This window comes from Arvicola amphibius, chromosome 1 (genome assembly GCF_903992535.2).
Source record: "Arvicola amphibius chromosome 1, mArvAmp1.2, whole genome shotgun sequence".
Classification (NCBI taxonomy): Eukaryota; Metazoa; Chordata; class Mammalia; order Rodentia; family Cricetidae; genus Arvicola; species Arvicola amphibius.
This window is the reverse complement of record NC_052047.1, coordinates 198,782,401-198,801,812: the sequence shown is the minus strand read 5'-3', so window position 1 is coordinate 198,801,812 and position 19,412 is coordinate 198,782,401. Positions and strand designations below refer to the sequence as shown.

Here is a 19,412-nt window from a genome sequence, read left to right as displayed (position 1 = left end):
AAGCCATGTTTCTTCCAACCTGAGATGATGAAGGAGGGATGAGAGACCTTTGGTCCTGTGGAAAATGCTGTCACCCATCCCAAGGGAGGACAGTCCCTGGGCCTGCATATTTCAGTATGACCTGCAAGGTATGGCTGGTCCTTGCAGCCTGAAGCCCACCCTTACCTTCTGCATGAAGCTCCAGCCGCACGGTTGCTTCTGAGATACTGCTTCCTGGATTTATACTTCTTGTTTCTCGAATTCCTATCCCTAGCTGTGTAAACAGCTCCATGACAACCTTCAGTACCAGATAGTCTAGGATGTGGACACTGGCTCAGATTACTGGAGGTTCTGGGACAGCTTAGATAGAAAATCTTACTTCCTTCCAATAAGGACAAGAGAGGATCACTAATGAATTTGGGGGTTGTCATTCCAGAGGAGTGGTTCTCAATGAGAGGCAATTCCCCACCCCCACACAGGGGTCGTTGGATGCTGCAAACGTTCACTGGGTGGAGCCCTACAGATGCTATGAACATTCTCCAAAGCACCCAGAACCACTCCTTCTATCCCAACAAGAAATGGACCAGCCCAAAATGTCCTTAGTGCCAAAGCCCAAGGTTAAGAAACCCAGCACCAGAAGGACTCCTGTCATCTTGACTTGGTCCCAATCACACCCAGTCTCTGAAACCTGGTTCAGCTGGAGGAAAACTTGATAAGTACTTAGCCTTAGCCAGACCTGCCAGGCGTAGCCATAACGGACAAGTCATCTAATGGAGACTTGAGGTGAGGGTTCCTTCTCTCTAATTTTGAGATTTTCTCTTTAAAAAAAATTACTTCTTGTGTTCCATGCAATGGGTCCTAAATCATTGAGGTCAAAGGACAAAGAGACTAGCCCCTGCTAGTCTGTTTCCCTACCCTGTTATGTAGAGACATCTCCTACCCTTCGGTTCACCGTTAAATCTGGCGTGTTTGGTTCCACCACGTTTTTGCTGATTGGTTCACGTGTCTATCTCTCTCAAAAGATTATACACTGTGTGGGTCAATAGTGGGTCTTACTTAATCCTACAAAAATCCACGCCAGTGTTCTGGTTACACAACATAACATTGCACCATGACAGACACCCCCAAAACTTAGTCACTTCCAATGTCAGGCTTTTCCCTTGAAGAACGCATGAGGAGTTAGAATGTTTGACACCATCTGTGTGGTGTTCAGCTGGCGAGGAAGCTGATCTAGAAGATCAAGGATGGTTCCTGACATAGCTGACCCCTCAGGGGAGTAACTATGAGGCTGGAATCAGCTCTACCCTTCCTCTAGCCTCAAGTCTTCTCCGAAGATCTCTCCCGAGCATCTGTTTCCTGGGTGGCAGATGAGAACTCAGAATGCAAAGGTTTCAAGGGGATACAGGCAGAAACTGAGAGCCTGCTTGGGACCTTCTGGAAAGTACTGGGCATCGAGTCAGTTGCATCCTGTGGGTCGAGCAACTCACTAAGAAGGGCCATGTTGAAGGAGATAGGAACCAGCCCACACGTCTCACATGAGGGGCAGCATGTGAAAACAGAAAAGAAAGAAACTAATGGTTATATCCTTAGGGAGTTTCCCACAGCCTAGTAGAGTAACTCTTTAGTAAACATAAAACAGACAGATTCATTAATAGGAAAATGTATTAGTCCTACTGTTTTTACCCAGTTGGCAGAATAGATAAATGAAAATATAATCTCATTAAAATAATTTTGCAGCTATCAAATACCATGAAGAGATGGGGTCTGTGTTAGGAGGAAACTTACTCTAATTTATACAGGAATGGTTCCTTTGCCACTATCCCCTTCCACACAGAGGGCTGCGGTAGACATCACTAATCAACCGCTTAGGGCTGTGATAGACATCACTAATCCATCACGATGCTATACTCACTCTAAAAATCTTTCTCAACTCAGCATTCTAGTCTTCCGCCACTAATTGACCAAAGCTGACGAGAGACACGGGATGCCAGCTGGGTGTTTGAAATGCACTGCACAGACTCCGTGTGTTTGAACACTCCGTCCTCAGATGGTAGCACTGTTTGGGACATGGGCCGTGCTGGCAGTAGTAGCTCACTAGTTGGCAGAGCATTGAGGGTTACACCTCTTTCTGGTCCTGGTCTCCATCCTCTGCTCCTTGCCTGCCACCAAGATGTGAGGAGTCCCAGTCACATGCTCCCAATATCAACCTTTGCCAGACCTTCCCTGACAAAACCTGTAAAACTGTAAGCTAAGGCCAAGCCTTCCTCTCTTTAAGATTTTTTATCTGGTATTTTGTCACAGCTATAAGCAAAGTATCCAATGCATTCTTTTTGCTTAAATCCGTACTATTAAACCATCCTTCCAAAGCCCAAATTTTTGGATTAACATGTACATACATACACACAGTTGAAGCCCTAATGAAGATGACATGTCAGACATGGTCCTGCAAAATCAGATTTATAATGGAAACAGAAACTGACTGTGGCTGTGGCAGGGAGTTCTGCTGTTGTGGATTGTTTGAAAAGAAAGTAACTGCATGCGAGAGTTGGCATGTGGCATCTCATAAAAGAGAGACTCTGTCGCCCTTGACATAGTTTCCTCATGAAAACTCCAATTACTTGGTGAGATAAGATAAAACGTGTACAGCTGGAAGTGGGCTGCTATACTCTGCCTCGATGCATGTCAACCCCTCCCAAACCTCCCTACTGCCCAGTCTGTCTGCCATCCAACCGGTAACACAATCTGGGAAATGGATCTGTGCGTGTAGCATGTGTGTCTGTGTGTTTGTGTGTCTGTGTATGCCTGTGTGTCTGTATATGTCTGTGTGTCTGTGTATGCCTGTGTGTTTATCTGTGTGTCTGTGTATGTCTGTGTGTCTGTGTATGTCTATGCGTCTGTGTACGTCTATGTGTTATAGCGCATACATGTGAGTGTATATATATGGATGCCTTTCACACGTGTGCACATGCATAGGTAGGCAGAGGTTGATACCAGGTGTTTTCTGCTATTGTTCATCTTATTCGTTTGGGAGGAAGACTCACTGACCCCAGAGCTCGCACTCTGGCTACCCTAGATGGCCACTGAGCTCTGGCAAGGCTTGTCTGATTCCTCAGCACTAGAGTGACAGACCACACCCAGCTTTTACATCAGTGCTAGGGATTCACACTCAGATCCTGATGCTCACACAGAAGGGACTTCACTCCCTAAGCCATCTGCCCACCCCTGGTAAATACAGCTTCACAGCTCAATGGAAGCCTCCCAAGGAGAAGAAAAAGACAGAGGGAAGATAGAAACATATAAAATGGTTTCTGCTTCTGACTCTGGGCCGGCACCAGTCGTGCTCCACAGTGATCCCAGGAGCTGCTTCTCGTCCTTCCTACGCCCTGGAACTCCACTCCTGCCTGCAAGCAAGAGAAAAATATATTGGCTGGAAAAGACTGGAAGGAGCTGAGTAGACCAGAGGATGCTAACGGCCTCTGGATTTGGGATGTGCGGGGTTAAAAGTGTCTGGGAGCTACCTGCTGTCAGAGGTCCCTGCACATCCCTGAGCCTGTTTGTTTATGACGTGGGAGCAATAACAAGGGTGACCTTGACGAAATGATGAGGTCAAATGCACTGGAGGCTCCTGGTCACTGCCACCCCCACGCCAGGAGACGGCAGCACAGTGTGACACAGAACAAGACAACAATTAGTTTTCCAAATGCCAGCCTTCCAGTTCGCTCTAGTGTGAGTGAGCTATACAGCTGCCCACCTCTGAATGGCAGTGCCCAGGCCTTGGTGGCCGTAACTGGACTCCATGCCATCAGCTGGAAAAGCACTGTAACCCACCACACTCAGAGGATTTTTTTAAACGGTTTTATTTATTTGTGTGTGTATATATGTGTCAATCAGTCTGTCCGTGTCTGTGTGAGCATGTGCACATGGAAGGAGTGCACACAGAGGCCAAAAAGGGAGCCAGGGATGCATCTCTCGGATGTATCTGTGGGTTGCCCTGCTTGTTACCTGCGTGCTGGGGTCCTTGCCACTGTGCCACATGCGATCTTCAACACTGAGCCACCTCTTCAGTCCCACACTCAGGGTTTTGAAACAATTCTACAAAGAAAGCATGAAGCCATAGCATCTCGTGCTGCATACAAGGAAACAGAGACATGAGGTGAAGTAAGTGATGTGAAGTTTCTCGGCTAACAGCAGCTAATCCAAGACCCCAAGCCACAGAACTTGCCTCCCGTGGCTTTGACTACCAGGCTATTCTGTATCTCTAAGAATGGAGACGGCTAAGAAGAGGTCTCTCTCCCTGAGCTTCTTACACTGTGCAAGCAGGGTTTTCAGCCTCATGCTGCACTGGAATAATGAAGCAAAGCTGCTAAAAAAAATCCCACTGGTGAAACTCAACTCTAACATCATTGTGTCGAATGAAGAAAAGAGAAGAAAGATCCATTATCACTACCTAATGCTTCTTCCTTCCTTCCCCCCTTCCCTCTTTCCTTCCTCCCTTCCTCCCCCTCTTCCTTTTTGCTTTGTGTTGTTGCTGTTTCTCAAAACAGCGTTTCTATGCATAACAGAACTGTCCTGGAACTCCCTTTGTAGACCATACTGGCCTCGAATTCACACAGATTCACCTACCTCCACCTCCCGAGTGCTGGGATTGAAGGTGTGCGCCACCAGCACCCGGTCCTTTTTTGCTTTTTGAAACTGTCTCACTCTATAGCCCAAACTGGCTTAGAGCTCATCACTCTATAGCCTAGATTAGCCTCAGACTTGAGACAATGCCCTCATGCCCCCACTCCCCTGTGTAGGGATTGCAGGCTCAACTGTCCTGTCCACTCATTTACACGAACTTTTACAACACACAGAGGTGGTATTACGAAGAGTATCTTACTTGTAGAGATAGAGACAGCACCAAGACGTTCCTGGGCATGAGGAGCAGCACTGTCATGATTCATGCAAGCAGGAGAATGTACTATGATCTGAATGTGAACTGTTCCCTGCAGGCTCACTCTACCCTTGGTCCCCAGGATCTGAGGAGGTGGAGCCTTCCGCAAGAGAGTGGGCAGGCCTTGGGGGTTACTGGGCTCTATTTCCTATGCACCTTCTGCTTCCTGGTCCCTGGAGATGTGGGACACCCCAGATCCCATGCTTGGCCACCATGAAGTCTGCCTTCCCAAGCTCTGTGGGCTGTACCTTCTCAACACTCCTCTCCTAGTCATGGCAGTAAGAGTAGCAGATATGGGATAGTCCCAAAGGTTTCAAGGATCCCTGTAATTTTAGGTCAACTTGAATGGTAGGGGTGTGAATAGCTGGTAAATTTCTCTTTAGGCCTTTCTGTGTAACTGGAAACACTTATTAGAAAATACTTTTCTAATATTAATATTAATATTAACACTAATATTGTTAATATTGTTAATACTAATATTAACATCCCAGAGTTGACATCTGGCTCACCTGTCCTGATCTATATTACTTCCATCCTCGTATCAGGGTGTGGTGGTATTACACGTAATTCCCGCTCTCCAGAAGCTGAGGCAGGAGGATCACAGGTTAGAGGCCAGCAAGCAGCACAGACTACATAAAACAATCTTCTTGAAAATAAGTAATTAAACTAAATGGACTGTAGTGAAGGCTGACCCTGGGGTTACTCTAATACCTATCGTATATTATATTTTGAATAGAAATGTTGTACCATGTGTGGTCTCTATCTCGACAAAGCCGCTTTGTTAAAGGTGTAGCAAATGGAACTTTGGTGGTGGGAGAGGCTCTGAGCCGAGAAAGACCTGCAGCTGGAGGCTGCAGCCAGGTGAGGGCAGTGCACAGGTAGGAGGTTTGACTTCAAAGCTTGACTGGGAAGAGGGGGAAACGGGGTTTTAAGTCTGAATGGAAAGGATGGCAGGGAAAGTTAGGGGCCAGAAAGAAAGCCAGTAGGCTAGGGTGATGTTCTTATCACAGCAGTAACCATGTAATAACATCTCTCTCTCACTCCCCTCCCCCTCTTACTCCCCCTCCCTACTCTCTCCCTACTCTCTCTCTCCCCTTCTTTCTGTCCCCCTCCCCCCCTTCTGCCTCTCACTCTCCCTGTCCCTCTCCCTTCCTCACCCTCTCTCCCCCTCCTCCTCTCCCTCTCTCACACATACAGAGGAATTACGCTATTACTTGTCTTTCTCAACTTGTTGGCCTCGTTCCTATGTCTCCCTCTGATCTATCAGTCATCCACATAATTGCTATCATACTTCTGTTCCTGTGAAATTCTTTTGCCAGGACCCAAGCCTTTACCTGAAGATGGCTGTGAATGTGGAAGATTGCCCAACCTCTCTGTAAATGTGTCCATGTCTTTACCCGAAGACTTAAGCTCTCTGACCCACTGTCCAGGGAAGCCAAGGCTCTGTCACCACCCTCATCGTAAGAAAAGTCAAATAATGTGGCTGCTCAGGCCTAACTTAGCAGAAAAACAAAGTGCATTGAAGAAGAGTAGCTATGAAAGCCCCCCCCCAGGTTCTGTCTCCACATTTACCAGAAGAGGAAATGGGGGCTTTCTGCCTATCACTAGCTAGAAGAAGAACAGATGGTCGTCTCTCACCTGGGAGTTCCCCCCACATGATCCACTAGCAGTTTGATGAATCCATCCAGATCCACTCTGAAGACCTTTCCAGGTCCTAGAACAGCTGACTCAGAACTCACCAAGTGAGCATCCACCAGTCATAGACCACACTGCTTGGTCTCATTCGATGAGCATCAAGCCCCTGATGTTGTACATACCACACTGTAGGTCTGGGAAGCTTCCATAAGTCAAAAAAGCTCCCAAAAGAAAAGGCATGGAAAGGCAAGGCTCATATGCCAGTCTGGAGATATCTGGCTAAGTGCGACTCCTCCTAGTTCACAGTCCTGGTTGCACAGTTCCATGAGCTTGGGCAGAAACACCATGTCATTGGAAGAATGTGGCGGAGGAGATTCTTCACCTCCTAGAAGACAGCAGATATAAAAAGAGGAAATAGCCAAATCCGGAATAACCTTCAAAATCCCAGTGACCTACTTCTGACAGTCGGGCTCAACTCCTCAAGTTTCTGCAAACTCCTAAAATAGCATCACAATCTGAGGACCAAGCATCCAACAGCAAGCCTGTGGGTGACACTTCACGCTCACATCCTAGCATGCACCCCTAAAGATGGGGTCCAGAGAAGCAGAGGAGAGAGGGGGCCAGGGAAACCCAGAGGTTATTTAGAATATGTAACTGATGTGCACTTTGCCTCAGGTCAAGGCTCCTCTCGGATTCACTGGAAACCCTGGTACAATGGGCTCTGCCCACCCCACCAAGAGGTTCAATTATCAAGCACAGAGCAGTGCTGACATCCAGTGGTCATGGAGAGTTATCTGCTGGAAGCTGCATCTCCCTTCCAGGACAAGTGGGTGTTCAGATATGGAAGGAGCGGTGGGTGAGCCACTAGTGTTGTTTCCTTTAGAGAGCTTGCACGCCTGTGGCCCAAGGCCAACAAGCTCAGGTTTATGTCCTGACAGTTTACAAGATACCAAAGGTTATTTGAACACTGACCTCAGATTCACAGGGATGTACGGGGCCATTACTAACAAGGGAATAAGTGCATAAAGAACAAAATACAACCAGTTATGTAGCCCTGTGGGAGACACACTTAACTTGGAGTTAAAAACCTTTATTCAGAATGTGGGGCAAGAGCTACGCCTTACAAATCACTTACCTTTTCCTTCTGAGACAGGGCACCTGCTCCCTGGTCTCAGGGCTGTGGGGATAACAAACGAGAATGCACAGAAAGGGTATTGTAAACTGTGAAGTGCTGCACAGCACAGGCTTCAGGGATAAGATGCTGACAATGGGTGGGACAGGACAAAAGGGAGCTGGAAAAGGGGTGCTGAGAGGTCTTGTGAGTCTTGGGGCTTGGAAAGATGACAAATAACACATCCAGTTTCTGGGCTTATATTTGGACACCAAGAGCCTCACGTGTGCTCAGAATGTCCCCATTTCAAGCACACGCGACTCCCTGTCCCAGATTTTTGTGTTGTTGTCATTAGGACTCTCTCCATTCGAGGTTTTCTAAACTGCTTAATTCCTGATGTACTTGTTGGAGACCAGCTGTCCCCACAGTCACATCGATCGCTTAGGACAACTCTTACCTGTCCTGCTCATTGCAGGATCCCCAAACAGAGCTGGCGTGTGGTGACCCCTCAGCAACACTTATTAAATGGCACTGAACACAATCCAGCAACTGAAGAGCTGTCAGATCACGTGGTCTGCTTTCCCTCTGCCGCCGTCCCGGCACTTCAATTTAGAGCTTTGTTCCCAATAAACTCATGAGTCATGTATTAGCATTCTCCTCCCTTTATAGATGAGGAAATAAACTCCCAGACAAGGCTCAGAGATTTACCTGACGTCATGTGACCAGAAAGGGACAAAAGCAGGACTCCCAGTCCAGTGTTCCTCAATCTCAACTCAGTGCTCCCCATCCCAGCCTATGCTCCTCAAGTTAAGCCTAGTGCTCCTCTACACCACTCTAGTGTTCCCCAAGTCAGAACAGGCATGTCAAAGTCAGATGGAGGGCTGCAGAGCAAAGGCTGCAACAAGGAGGTTTTCAGAACAAGGCGGTTATGAAATATCCTCAAGTCGTACTTTGTTTCCTGTGAGCTTCATGGAATCTCAATGTGTATGGTTCAAAGAGGCTGAACCCCTGCAACCATTTCCTTCAGAAGCAAGGTCTCTCTTAAGGTCCAGGGGCAGGTAGTGGGACTGAAAGTCTATGACTCTTGGTCTCCCACGCGCTCAGGAAGGTTTTGTTTCCGTGAGTCAGCGCCGCATGGTGTGGCTGCTGCTGTTTAATGTGTATGGGTGTTTCACCTGTATGGACGCCTGGTGCCTGTGGAAAAGGCAAAAGGAGAACATTGGATCCCCTGAAAGCGGAGTCACAGACGGTTGTGAGTCACCATGTAGGTGCCAGGAATCTAACCTGGGTCCTCCGGAAGAGCCGCCGATGGCTCTTAAACACTGAGTCATGTCTCCAGACCCTGTGGTTGGATCTTAAATCCCCATCCCAAAAGTTCGTATGTTGAAAGCTTGATTCCCATCTGGTGGTGCTATTGGAGGCGGAAACTGGAGGTGGGTAGGATGAATCATGGGGTATGCCCCCAGGAGATTGGGACCCTAGTTTGTTCTCTCTCTCTCTCTCTCTCTCTCTCTCTCTCTCTCTCTCTCTCTCTCTCTCTTTCTTCTCTCTCTCTCTCCCTCCCTCCCTCTCCTCTCTCTCCCTCTCTCTCCTTCCCTCTCTCTCTCTTCATCATCCCCCCTCTCCTCCCTCCTTCCTTTTCTTACTATGTTTCTGCCTCATCCAGGCCCAAAACAATGGGGTCAAGGGACCATAGACTAAAACCTCTACAACCCTGAAACAAACCAGGCATTTTCTCCTTCTGGTTGACCTTCTGGCCTTCTGGGATGTCTTGTCATGACGGCAGAAAGATGACTAACATAGCGTACTTTGGTCTGAAGTAACAGAAGTTCAGTTTAAACAAGCTCGGACCAAAGGTGTCTCACCCACACACGAAAAGATGAGTGGCAGCTGGGTCAGAGAAGCAGATGAGAATGACTTCACAGCCTCTACCTGAAGACTTCCCCGATGTAGTTGAGAACATGCCAAGCCACGGCTTCCAACTCTCATCCCTGCTCCTCTTACCTCCAGATGTCCCAACATGAAAACTCAATAGGGGAAAACTCTGGCCGGTTCCACTCCAATTGGGTGCCCACCCGTGAGCCAGGCAGAAGCATTAGTGTGTCGTGAGAGTATGGGGTCACATATCCCAGCCTGAGCTCTGCTCTCGGGTGTCTGAGCCCCCCGAGAGAAAAGGGCGGGTGTTGTAATCTAGACATTCAGCCATCAGAATCCCTGCAGTCTGGCACCTGCTCATTCTGATTGCCTTGTCGTCTCTTAAATTACCTTCATGATGCTAAGAGGTTCTCACTCTTCATAAATGAAAACAGAGAGCATTGTGTGGTGAAGCAGAAATAGACCGACCAACCTCTCAAGTTCCTGTTAACGCCTGCTCAGCTCCAGTTTCCGGGTGGTGGCCTCTCCGCAGTTCCAGGACGAGCCTATCGCTGCTCTCCTTACACCCAGACGGTTGGCCCAGAGAACAAACTTGCCAGGTTGGTTGCACAATGGTCTGCAGGAGGAAACATCAGTACTACAAACACACCCTGAGCAAAGTTCAAGCCTCTGAACTCCATGCCACCAAGTCGTGCCCTTGTGAGCCCTGAGCCTGGGGCCTCTCTGTAGCAGAAGGAGACTTTTGCATGTGCAAAGCCCATCTCTTCTGCAGAGGCATTATGATCCACCTCTCCTGGAGGAACCCAGTTCTCCTCCACACACAATGCTTTCATTGGCTTGGGATGGACCTTGTGAAAGGTTTGGGCTCTACCTTTACTTCTGTCTTTGGCTCTGAGGAACAGAGACAGGACTGACACTAAGAAAGCAGTGGTGGCTTCCCACCAACAGGGGGCAGCACACAGAAGTCACTGTTGGGTCTTAAACTGAAAACAAATGAAACCAATTGTTCTCCCTGACTGTCTTGCTGTTCAGAGAGGCCATGCTGACCAATCAAAGACTGAAACTCATACTGGTGCCTCTGTGGCAGGATACCAAGGTCAGAAATGAACCCAGTACTCACCACTCCTGAGAACTGCCCACATCCCAAGCTCCTCACAATGGGCCTTGCTTTCTGTGGTTCATAGCACTAGTATAGGTTAAAAAGTAGATGCCTGGGGCTGGAGAGATGGCTCAGGGACTAAAAATACTGGCTGCTCTCCTGAAGGACCAAGGTTTGAATCTTAGCACCACATGGCAGCTAACAACTGTCTGTAACTCCAGTTCCGGGAGATCCAACACCTTCTTCTGGCCTCTTTATACACTCATACGGTGCACAAATATGCATGCAAACGAAACATCCACACATAAAAATAAATAAATAAAATAGTTTTACAGTAGATGCCAACAGATGAGCGATATGTACCTGGATTCCGTAGGGCAGACAAGGCAGGACGTGGGGATGAAACCAGAGAAGGCCTCCCCAGAGCAGGGAGGGAACGGGAGAGCTAAGGCTTACAGTAATTACTCAAAGAAAGGACAGGCAAGAGAAGATTTTGTATGGGCATGGAATATTCCAGAAAACTTACTCTTAACTTAGGCTGGAAGGTCAAAGGTCAGCTCATGGTGATCTGGATGTCTCCTGAGGATTTTATATCTGTGGCTCTGGGACAGGGCAAGATGGTGAAGAGATTCCTCCATCTTGTAGTCTTGATGAGGCCATTTTAGGTTTAACCGGAATCCAGTCTCCTTGATGGAGAATTACATATTACCCAACTGTGTTCAAGGAACCTGAGGTCAAGATGCCACAGTCAACATAACTTCTGCTAAACAGCTTGTTTGTGTAAAACATCCCTCTGCAACTGGCAAGCGAGATACCAGGATGGGGTTTTTGTCTTTAACAACCCCTTACCCAAAGCACTACATACACTTGGCCCCAAATACCTGAGTATAGTCCCAGCTAGGTAGAATATCAGGTGAGTATCAGCTGTGCCTGAATGGTCTCTCTGGTGGGCTTCCTGTAATAGATCTCTTTGCGTAGAAATGCGGGGACCTGAAAGATCCAGAGCTGGTGGGCCACACAGGTGGCCTAAACCACCCCTTTTCCTCAGAGCATCTAGCAAGCCCCATGGGTGCCCAGCCTGCTCATTCCCAGTTTCCCTACCACAATAGGCTGTGGCGGAAGTGAAATATCCAAAGCCCAGGGTGACAAACTGACCAGGGCATCCAGATAACAATATCAAAGCTGGCCCTACTGAGCTGCTGGTAGCAGACCAGGCCAAGATTAGAAAGAAAGATCTCTTTCTGTCCAGGAGGCACTGTGCGTCCTCAGCGAGTCACACAGGGAAAGCCACGGGGCCATAGTGTATCATATGTGGACCAGGGGAAGCCCCTCCTTTCCTGTCCTTGGGGAAGGTCTGGTGTGGATGAAAATCATGGAGAGCAGCAGCCTAGAAATTTCCTCCTTCTTGGGAGCCATGGGACAGCAAGAGAATTAGTCTCCAAACCAGAAGTCTCATACCCTGCCTCCACCCCTCTCTTTAGTAGCAGGCAGCTCTCCTGATTAATTTCTGGGTGCCTGTTATTGTCTCAGACTGGCAATCAATCCCCAGGTGTGCCAAGACGCTTCCTCTTTCCTTAGAATTACTTGCCTGGGCCTGCAGAGTCCGCAATCCTATTAGCAGGATTTGTTTTCACTGTGTTTGTGAAATGAAATACAATAAGCCTCTCTCCAGTTCTCTGGGCCCCTGTGTCTCGGAATGCCACCATTCTATGGGGGATGGTAAGTTCTTCCTGAGGGGCCAGAGGTACCACCTTCTGTCTCTTTGGTGTTGCATTGCTGGCTCCTCTACCAGGGACAGGCAAGCCAAAGTCCATCTTGCCTTCAGTGAAGAAAGAATTCTCGTGCCCCGGGGGAAAGAGGTCTGTGACAGGCCAAAGTAGAGACATCCTGCAGCTGAGCCACAGCCAAGAAACTGGGATACAGGTCAACAGAACCCAGGTAGAGAGAAGGGTTCGAGACAGAGTTCTGCCTCTTCCTGGTGACCTGGAGAAATGATTCAGGCTTTCCATTTGCAGAGTTGAGGGAACCGTTTCTTCCTAATGAGGGAGAATAGGATGAAATGAACTCTTGTATCTTCAGGACTGGAGCCTCAACTGTGCCCCTTCAGTCTCTCCGGTCCCACCCTAGCTCGTCCTCACAAGTCCTCTTTGTGCACGCAGAGAGGGGAGGTGGACATATATGCACACGGGTGCAGGTGCACTCATGTGGAGGCCAGAGGTCAACCTTCAGGCCCTTCTTCAGGTGCTGTCCAGCTGTTTTTTTTTTTTTCCTTCAGACAGGACCTGTAATAGGCCTGATTCTTGTTCACTAGGCTAAGCTAGGATAGCTGGCTAGCGAGCCCCAGAGGGTCTCTGCCTCCCTGGTACTGGGATTGCAAATGCCCCTTACCACACTCCCATCTTTTAGACTGACTGAATTCTAGGGATCAAACTCAAGCCCTTGTGCTTACAAAGGACTATCTGAATCATCTAAACCAGCTCCCCAGCCTGACTTCCTCCCTTTGTCTCTTTGTCTAGAAAGAAAAGCAGCTTGAAATCCTTGTAGCCAACCCATCATAGGCAGAACAGAAAAGTTATTTCTAAGTCATTAGGAGATACATAGTTTACTGAAAATCTGTTTCTTTACAAACATCCCAGTCCAGTGCTATTTTAGGAACAAGCTACAAAGACATCCTCACAGTCCTCTGGAGCAGGTATATGGTTTGATTTGTGACTACATTTAAGTCTTTGAATTATCCAGTGGCCGCACGAACCTTGCAGTGCTTAAATAGAAGCCTAATAGAAGGGCTTGATCAGAGCCTTGAAAGTCATCTGTTCCTGGAGAGTTCAATGATGGGCTTCCAAGGAGCAATCGGCTCTTTTAAGTTTGTTTCTTCCCATCTCCCACAGGAGCAGCTTGGTTGGGGGTTTTACTTCCCTCTCTTTTTGTTCAGATATGGACTTGTGTATTATTAGAACCCATCCGCAAACATGATCTGAAATATTAATGGCGTCTCTCGGCTCTGCACTCAAATGCATTGTCTCTGCAGGCTTCTGAAGTCGAGATCACGCTGAACGTGAAGTGCCCAGCAGCCTTCAAAACACTAGTCTGCAAGTCACCATCTGGGGGTTGAGGATGGCCTTCCTCCTGTCTGTAGAAAGGCAATCTGGAAGCACCAGGCAGCGTCCATTCAAAACACTGGTTTAACTGAGCAGTACAGAGCCAGGATGCCCCATGGGGTGCAGTAGAGAGCACCCCCAGGAGACAAAGGTTGGACCAGATGGGGCCTCTCCTATTCCTCTGCAGCCCAGCCCTGTCGGGAGCCTGAATAGAGAACCCCCACAGGCAGTAAACAGACCACAGGCTCTGCAGGCTCTCTCCAGACACCTCCTGGGTGACCTTAGGCAAGGAGTTCCGCTTGCTTGTTCTTCTGTAAGAGGGAAGGAGCTTGTTAGGAAAACGTTTTACACAATCACAGCAGAATGATGATTATGTAAGAAAATGCCTGTACCTTAGAGATACAGGGTACACAGAGATGAAAGAACTCAAAATCTGGGATCCACTTTAAAATAATTTAGCAAAAATAAAGTGGGTGATGATTCGTTAACATCGAGTTCAGGAACAGGCAAGACTAATCTATAGTGACAAAAATAAGTAAGAACACTGATTTCCTTTAGCAAACAGCACCAGAGAACTTTCTAGAATATGGAAGGTGTTCTACGACTCAAGTAAATTTGAATGATAACATGGCCGTAAACCTACAAAAGGCACAAAATAAATAACAGCTCTGTGTACTTAGAAACAATGTTAACAATTTCATGTCTGTAAAATGAGAAAACACGTGTAGTTAAAAATGTTAACATTGGGGGGAATTTTATTCTAAAAATATGAGAATTCTCTGTATCTTTTTTTTTAACTTCTAAATTTTAAATTATTTTGATGTAATAAATACTTTTAGAAGTCATCAATCCGGTCCACTCAGCTTGGCACATTTTGCTGTATATAGATTACACATAAGGGAGGGAAAGATGGGCCACCATAAAGGGTGGATGATTGGCAGGCGTGAGTGATAGACACGTGACGGTTCTGTCTGCCTTTTCTACCTTGTCTGACCATTTTCATTATGTGCAAGTGTTTTTGTTGGTTTTTGTTTTGCTTTGTTTTCGAGACAGGGTTTCTCTGTAGCTTTGGAGCCTGTCCTGGAACTAGCACTTGTAGACCAGGTTGGCCTCGAACTCACAGAGATCCGCCTGCCTCTACCTCCCAAGTGCTGGGATTAAAGGTGTGCACCACCACTGCCAGGCTGGTTTGTTTGTTTTTGAGATCGGTGTTATGATCTTCTGGCCTGGCCTGTCACCTGGGTACCCTGTCCCTTTAGAGACACTCCCAAAACTCCACTGAGTCAAGGGGGTCTCCCAATTCCTCCAGCTGTCCCTCTTCTGAAGAGGTAACTACTATCTCTCTCTCTTCCCCCCCTTTGCCTCTTTCTCTTCTTCCCCCTTCTCCTCTTCCCACCTTCCCTTTCCCCTCCATAAACCACTAAATAAACTCTATACCCAAACTCACTCTGCGTGGCGTATCTGTCTGTCTCTCACCCACTGTGGTCTCCGACCTGCCAAGGGGCCCACCAAGGCCTCTGGAGACCCGCCAATGCCTAGGGTGTCCCTGGCGGGGGAGGACTGCTACCCCTCGGACCGGTCTCCCACCACCTATATCTTTATAAAAAAGATTAACAATAGGGTCTTAGCAGCCCACTATAATGGTCCAAATGAGAATAACTCCCATAGGCTCATAAATTTGAATGTTTGGTCCTCAGCTGATAGAACTGTTTGGGAAGGATTAGGAGGTGTGATCTTGCTGGAGGAAGTGTGTTACTGGGGGTGGACTTTGATGTTTCAAAAGCCCATGGCATTGACATTCCTGGTTAGCTGTCTTGCCTTGTGCTTGTGGATCAGGGTGGACGCTCTCAGCTACTGTCCCGATGCCACCACGCTGGCCTCCTTGCTGTTGTGCTCTGTCTTGATGGGGTGAACTTGTACTCTGAAGCTGTAAGCTCTGGGGCCTAGGTCAGCCTGGCCACACATCACAAAGGGCCCAGGCCACACAGCTGCCATGGCAGGCAGCACCAGGTTCCAGGAAAAGTCCTAAACTGGCACCACCCAGGGAGGGCCGGCAACTGGGCAGTACCTGACATTCCAACCATTAGATAAGATTAGATAAGTTCACCAGACGTTCTGAGCTCAGGACTCACCTATTCCCCTTTTGCTAAGCCCCCTAGACAAATGTCAGCCAACCAGGGTCTTAAACCCTGGAAATCCCCTCACCCCAACCTCTACTATAATAAAAACCCTGTTTCAGCTGGGCTGGGCACTCTGTGCTCTCAACTGCTGTGTCAGACAGACCGAGAGTCCAAGCTTAAGTGTGAATAAAGGCTGTTTACTTTTTCATGTGAGCGCAGACATGGTGGTGGTTTTAGGGGGACCCGCCATCTGGGTGTAACATAAACCCCAACACCAACAAGTGTTCCTTCCATAAGCTCCCTTGGTCCTGGTATCTTAGCACAGGAATAGAAAAATGATTAAGACACCGGCTCTGACCCTTGAACTCATTACGTAGTCAAAGATGACCCTGAACTTCTGACCTTCCTACCTCTCTCCCTGAGTGCCAGGATTACAATGTGACCACTGTGTCCATTTTACGTAGTGTAAACGCTGGACAAGCACTTAACAAACTGAGCTATATCCCCAGTCCTGTGCAAATATTTGTTTGTTTTATGAAGCATTCATCTAATTAATCTTTACCAATAAAAATCAGGAGTCAGATATCAGGGTGAAAAGCTGGAAGATCCGAGAACAGGGAGCAGCTGCCTGTTGTTTCCTGCCCCTCCAGTTCAGAGATCCTGTCCCTACCCCACCTTGTCACCTCTTGTCTCCTCTCTGTGTGACCTCCAGACCTCTGTAGTCCACTAGTGGCTAGCTCTGCTCCAACCTCTAAGTCCAAGCAAGCTCTGACTTCAGAACACAAACAAAATACCACACAACAATAATCATAATTAAAACAAAACAAAAACATCAGCATGGCCCCTGGCTCCCAGCTGGCTCCCTACCACACTGGGAAAAGCACCCCCAGAGCTACCTACACCTTCTGTCTGGAACAGTCAAGATGTGACATACACGCCTTGCTACTGATGCTGGCGTTGCTGTGATCATTCTAGACCCAAGCTATTTTCCTCTAGCCTCCAACTATTGTAGAAACAGATATACTGGTTGGCTTTTTTTTTTTTTTTGAGGGTTTTTTTTTCCTCTTGACAGTGTCTTTTTCTCTAAGCAGCAGCCCTGGCTGTCTTGGAACTAGTTTTGTAGACCAGGCTGGCCTTGAACTCACAGAGATTTATCTGCCTTCGCCTGCAGCTATGTACCGTCACCACCTGGTGGCGATAAGGGTCTTTTCCAAATGCTCACTTCGGTGAGGCCCTTCGGCCCAGTATCTTCTTCCCATAGAAGCTCTACAGGAGGCAACTACACAGAAGTCACAGAGAATAGATACAATCCAATACTCTGCAAGACAGTTGGGAACCACTCAGGATGGAATTTCACTTTGGCCAAGAAAACATCTGCTCTGCCTGAGACCAGAGGGGAAAAGTTAAGGCTAGTAGTTTTTGTTCTTAAAAAGATAGTAGCTGGGCAGCTGCCCGTAGCTGCGGGGAGACTCGTGGAACACGTGTGACCAGGGCGGCGGGTGAACAGGCGGTGCAGCGGCCGGTTAACGGCACAGACACAGAAAATAGACATAAAGCTTTATTAAAGGAGAGAGAGAGAGAGAGAGAGAGAGAGAGAGAGAGAGAGAGAGAGAGAGAGAGAGAGAGAGAGAGAGAGAGGAGAGAGAGAGAGGAGAGGGGGGGAAGCAGAGAAGTGGGGAGAGAGTGAGAAGCGAAGCTGCCTCTCCCAGAGGAAGATGGAAAAGAGAGCAAGCTCAGGCCGGAAGCTGAAGCTGAAGATCAGCCTGCCTCAGCGGATGGGGAGGGAGTGGGTGTGGCTTGTCTCTTAAAGGGACAGGGACCAAAACCACAACAGTAGTGACCTTTCAAGTAAATTGAAGACTTTCTACCACAGCTGGTGTTGAAACAGGGGTCCCATTCCACAGACCAAGGCTCTTTCCTCACCTGCATGACTGGTGACCCCTGTGACCTTGGCCTCCTGTCTCTCCTGATGAATGAGTTGCTTACATCAAACGAACTCTTGAGGACAGTCTGTTTTTGTAGTTCCTTGAAGCAAGAGAGAAGTGTCTGGTGAGGAAGGATTCTAGGTCAAGGAGTGGTGAGTTTCAGTGACTTCCAGAACCAAGGGAGGATACAGGACAAACTGAGGCTGTGTGGCCAGAATCTCCAAATCCTGGAAAGAAGTTGAAAAATCTAGATTTATTCCCCCCATACAGTTTTCTCATTTTAAAAATGACAAAATTTATTTAAAAGTTTTTTTTGAAGTGTTATATGAGTCAGACAAAAATGTTTGTGTTAGTTCCCAGGCTGTCTTTGGTGTGGTGTCACTGCCCCCACCCACCTAAGGCCCCCGATCTTTTTAGAATCAGAATTGGGGGACCTTACTAAGTCTCTCAGAGACCTCAACCTCACAACTGAAAAGAAATGCTAATGATAAACACTTTAACCTATTAACTCATAGAGAAAGACTGCTGGGACCGTGTTTGAGGCTGCCGATGTCAGCGGCTGAAGATGTGTGCGCGTGCGCGTGCGCGTGTGCGCGTGCGTGCGTGTGTGTGTGTGTGTGTGTGTGTGTGTGTGTGTCACACAGAAGAGAGTGGCAGATCAGCGCTCCTGCTACACGCAATGAATGTCGAGCTTTTCCATTCTGTTTCTTTTGAACACTGGTGGTGACAGCCCAGGAAGCTGAGTTCTCAGACTGTGGTGGAAAACATTACTTTGGAATTTGTATTTCCTGACCTCCCATCTAGTCTCCTCTCACCTTCTCATGTAGGAATCTTCACCTCTGCTTCACAAAGAGATAAAGAAATCTTGAGCTTCAGCCTCTGGGCCCAGGCTTTCCTTCTCTAGCTCTATTGATTTATCTACTTAGTTATTGAGACAGGGTTTCAGAGAGCCCAAGCTGGCCTTGACCTTGATTCCTGAAGTGCTAGCACTCTAGGTGTGGACCACAGGCCTGACTTCTCCTGTTCTTCTCAGACAGAAAGGCAAGAAGGAAGGAAGGAGACTTCAAAGGGCCAAGTCCCAGAGGCAGCTCACTCAGTCAAGGAGAACCTTGAGGACTGAGACTGTAGCTCAGAGGTAGAACACTCGTCTAGTGTGCCTGAGGCCCTGAGTTTGATCTCTAGTCACTGAAGAGACAAGAAAGGGAAAGGAGGCTGGGGAAGGGAAAGAAAAGCTTTGGGAAGAACAAAAAAATTCAAACAATGGGACGCCAATGATAAATGACAAGGAGGACATAATCACTCAAGAAGAAGGTGGAGGAGAAGGTTGTTATTGTAGATAAGAGGGAGCTGCAGTCAGAGGCGTCAGGAAGAGTCCGGCCTTAATTGGGCCATGGGGCGGGGGTGTTGAGCAAGATAGGAAAAGAGAGAGGGAACAGAGAGCATACGAAAACCAAGAGACCCAAGAGGGTGCATAGCCAAAATGACCGAGCTGTATAGGAGTCAGAATAGCTAGGGGCATGGAAGTGAAGCTCTGGGGCTGGGAAGGTTTAAGGTGGGGGATGGGGTATGCCATCCGAGAGACAGATACTTGTGGGTAGGGAGTGGGGGGCCTAGAGGCTAGCACAGACCTTGAGATG

The 19,412-nt window shown here is 47.9% G+C and overlaps 1 long non-coding RNA gene across 3 annotated transcripts; it reads right to left on the bottom strand.

The window, feature by feature from the left end:
• Window positions 1-774: 774 nt before the first annotated feature.
• On the bottom strand, window positions 775-10,083 carry LOC119802469. Of its 3 annotated transcripts, XR_005283450.1 has the most exons (6): window positions 9,384-10,083; window positions 8,943-9,069; window positions 8,116-8,852; window positions 6,551-6,932; window positions 3,982-4,105; window positions 775-3,380 (listed from the first exon to the last, which is right to left on the bottom strand). It is a non-coding gene; the product is annotated as an uncharacterized LOC119802469 (long non-coding RNA). The 3 variants fall into 3 exon arrangements; XR_005283449.1 differs by having other exon boundaries at window positions 6,551-8,852; XR_005283451.1 differs by having other exon boundaries at window positions 3,982-4,071; window positions 6,551-8,852.
• Between the last annotated feature and the right edge of the window lie 9,329 nt (window positions 10,084-19,412).